Source organism: Oryzias melastigma, linkage group LG17, assembly GCF_002922805.2.
Source record: "Oryzias melastigma strain HK-1 linkage group LG17, ASM292280v2, whole genome shotgun sequence".
NCBI lineage: Eukaryota > Metazoa > Chordata > Actinopteri > Beloniformes > Adrianichthyidae > Oryzias > Oryzias melastigma.
In genome coordinates this window covers 6,096,479-6,100,828 of record NC_050528.1, presented here as the reverse complement: position 1 = coordinate 6,100,828, position 4,350 = coordinate 6,096,479, and the positions used below count along the sequence as shown (strand labels likewise).

Genomic DNA, 4,350 nt, shown 5'->3' with positions numbered 1-4,350 from the left:
CCGTGTAATGAAAATGTAACGTTTTCATTACCTTCTCTGTTCATGATGAGCTCAAGATAAGCATTTTATTGGTTTGGTTTATTTATATGTTTAGGAAAAATATTTTTGTTTTTACTATAAAAATGATTGACAATCACATGAATTAAAAAAAAAATCGTTAATTGAATCGATTCAGTGTAGGAAATCGAATTGATTCTGGTGATTATTGGAAATACTCAGCCCTACTTTTTTACTTTGCTTAAGCTCTAGTATAGATCATAAATTGATTAATTTATTAATAATCATCAGCAGTGGAATAACTATGATTTATTCTTTCTGCTTTTATGTCTTCGTCAGTCATTTAAAGCTGTTTCTTTGTGAATTAATCTAATTTCTTCACAAATTTCATGAATAATTGGCCTGATTGTTGCAAGAAATGTAGATTCACAAAATACCAGCTAAAAATTATCAGGAAAAATCATGGAAGAATTACAATAAACGTACGGTTAAATATTTTAATTTTCTTATGACAGTTTGTCCAACTAACACTCAATCAAAAGTCCGATTAGGCCGGGGTCTGTCCTTCAGTTTGGCTGCTGTAAAATATCCCCGTTTGATTAATCATAATTATGGTTCGACTCTCCGAGCTTTTAGTCTGACAGCATCTCCAAAAGAGAAACGTGTGAAGTCCAAGCTAACAGCATGCAGGGAAAAGAACTGAATTCAGTCAAAAAGATGGAAAGATTTCACATAAATCATAGAATAAAAAACCAAAAATGTAGGAAATGAGTCACTTAAATAGAAAGCATTATTCATTACAACCACATGTGCCCCTCCGATAACTCCGTTATTTTTACAAGCTCAGATTGAGTTAGCTGCTGCTGTCTGTTATGGACATCACTGATGCAGAGTGACATCTGAAATCAGTCTTTTAAAAATAGCTTTTCTGGTTTCTTTTATCTGCTGCCGGTGTGAGTAAAGCTTTAAATTTAAGACAAAAATCAAGATAACTATAAACTATTAGGCAGCCATGAATGTATTATTTTCTTATTGTTTTCTGTTTCCATCTCACTCAAATACATACAGTTTAAATTTGTGGATGTTTCTTGTGGTTGAGTTAGTTTTATCTTATTTAGGTAAAGAGGAGGTTGTCCGTGGTTATTTATGAATCTTTCAACGCAAACCGTTTAGTTTATGTGACAACAAAGTGAGGATAAAGGTGACCTATAGATATTGCTGAATTTTGGGCAGTTTTTAAGGATCATCTTTTAGTCTATTTGAACAGAATTCCTATTGGTCTTTTTTTTATTTTGTTTATACTTTTTTAAAGTGTTGTTTTTTTTAATTAGTTTCTGGTGGTAGTTCATTAGAAATCCACCTCTGGGGTGTGGGCGGGACTGTTGTTCGCGGGGCAACCCCGCCCCCCCTTTGCCTCCCTGTTGCTGAGAGCTCTTTGTTTACATGCTTACGGTCCCTCAAACCTCCAACATAAACTACCACTTCAACAAAAATTGCGAGCATTTTAGGAGCTGTCAAGTAGTACGGTTTAAAGGGTGACCAAACAGGGAAGTTGGAGGCTGACTCCACCCACAGCCGACATTTGAAAATCCAGTCAGAGGGGCGGGGCTTGGGGGCAGGACTGTTATCATTACTGGAGCTGCAGATCATGACGTCAGACTTCTGAAATTAACATGGTTTGACCAATCACAAAATTCAACTGTAATATCTCGACTCAACCTGTAGGGGCAGCACACAGGCTGTTTTTGACTATATTTTCAAGAATTAAACAAGTTTATTTTAATTTATCAAAAATTTGACAAAGACCAAGAGACAGGACTTTTAAAGCTCTATTTATAGAGATCAAACGCCATAAAAAGTTGATTTAGGGTTTGGTTACCCTTTAAAGCCAAATGTCAGCTCTAAGGGTATCAAAAATATTGATTCAGTGAAATATCACCATACTTCATTTGGTGATACTGGTATCAATTTCAGATGCTGCCAAGGTGGTATTTAATTAATTAATTATAAACAAATATGTAGTCTTACTTTTGTTCTCCCACTAGTTGGCAGCACAGCACACTGAGCGTTACGGACCCGGTGGGCTGACCTGGCTGTGTGGAATCTTGTCCAAATTTCAGCAGCACAACCGGCAGAAGTTGCGAAATTTCAACTTCCCTCTAGAGATTTGTTTGGGCGCCATCTTGTATGTGATCTGAAAATATAATAAAACGTATTTCACAATTATACATGTGAGAGGTGTATTAATATTCAGGTAAAGTCACAATTAAAACAAAGTAAAATATAAATATCAAGTAAAAAACATTGAGCCTATTACTGTTTGGGATTATATTGCGATATGTGTCGTGACGTGTATCGCGATATGTATCGTGACGTGTATCGCCATATGTATCATGATGTGTATCGCGATATGTATCGTGACGTGTATCGCCATATGTATCATGATGTGTATCGCGATATGTATCGTGACGTGTGTATCGCTATATGTATCACGATATAAATCGTGACGTGTATCACCATATGTATCATGACGTGTATCGCCATATGTATCGTGACGTGTATCGCGATATGAATCGTGACGTGTATCGCGATATGTATCGTGATGTGTATCGCAATATGTATCGTGACGTGTATCGCAATATGTATCGTAACGTGTATCGCGATATGTATCGTGTTGCCAGACTCTCGCCGATACACACCTCTAGTCAGCTCAGACTTGGAAAACAAAGACGTACATGAATCTAGTCTAGAATCTAGGGAGCTTGTTACTGCCCAGCGTATTTTTTAGGTCTACAATATCTTGTTGTTTTCTCCTGATTCTTATTTTTTATTTATTTGAATGTCAGAGAAATGCCAGAAGAACACGTTAAAACCGCCAAAAACACACTAACAGAATTTTTTTTTAACAAATTGATTATTTTCTCAGTATTATCCTTTTAACTACCAACAATATTTCAGAACGAATTACTTTTGGTATCTACAGAGGACATTTGGGGCTTTTTTTTAGGGGTGGGGCTCTGGGAATTGTCATCTTTGTTGGATTTAAATAAAGTTTGGATATATTTTTTTTTCCTCTGCTCGTGAGGAGGTGTGATTTTGACATTGTATTCCATAAAAGCTTCCATTTTTTACCCTTTCTGCTACATATTTGCTCATGTACTCCGCAGCATTTTCTTGTTGCACGACTCAAAGCTTCGACCGAGTTCAGGGACACATGACCGCACATATTTGCCTCTTGAATATGTCGAGTCATTATCAGAATCTATAGGTGCGTAGAGGAAGGAAAATGTTTGGAGAGAATGAGCGGCTGGTACAGTAACTTCAGAGGGGACCACTGGAGGATGGAGAATGGCTCTGTTAAGTGTCTTCAATCACGGAGGAGCGTCCTCCTCTAAATGGTTGTTAAAGGTGAAAATGAAGCGGCCTGCTTTTCCCACAATAGATCAGAGTAGCTGCAGCATGAAGTGTGCACAATTCCTTTGGTTATGTCTTTCACGGTTCGTCATTGATGCTTTTGTTTTTCCCTCTACTGATTTTTAAATCATGACTGTAATGCAGAAGAAAACTTCCTTGATGTTAATTGAATTAGGCTTCAGTCTTCTGGGAAAAAACGATCTACATCATGGAGTGACTACAGTTTGTCAGGAGGCTAACCCTATTGTGTTTCTACTTTTTCTGCTCTCGTATTTATTTAATCAAATGCATTTAAAGTCACCTGTGTGTGACATTTGTCCTCCACATGTCACTTATCCCCTGAGGTACATGTGTCAAAGTCCTCCCGGTAATTGTATCCGGCCCTCCAGATCATTTTATTGTTATCAATGACCCAATGTTATATTGCGCTTATTTTTAACTTGTTTAATTTTGACAAAATGTATTTTCATGGAGAGTAAAATATTGAAAGTTATTTGATGTTTCATTTGTTTTATTTTGAAATAAAATTCCTGCCTTTTTGCTATTCATAATTAGGCTATGTTTAAAAGTGATGGTTTTAAAGTAAAAAAATTGGCATTCTGCTAGCTTTTGGACTATTATTAGGCTGTTTTGGAGTTTAGCTAATACTTCAGCTACATGCTAGCTGTTTTAGCCTATTTAGTTTTTTTCAGTTTTGTTTTGTTTTTTCCCATTTTTGGGTTTAACTAATATTTCAGCTAAATGCTAGCTGTTTTGGCTAATTTTTGCTTTTTTCTGTTTTTTAGGCTTTTTTTTAGTTTAGCTAATATTTCAGCTACATGCTAGTTATTTTGGTAACGTTTGGCTTTTTTTCTGTTTTTCAGGCTTTTTTTGTTTAGCTAATACTTCAGCTACATCCTAGCTATTTTGGCTAATTTTGGCTAATTTTATCTTTTTTCA

General features: G+C 36.0%; 1 protein-coding gene across 3 annotated transcripts in view; it reads left to right on the top strand.

Moving 5' to 3' along the window:
* Positions 1-4,350, top strand: part of sntg1 (syntrophin, gamma 1) — a 187,382-nt gene that overhangs the window by 140,016 nt on the left and 43,016 nt on the right. The window lies entirely within an intron of this gene.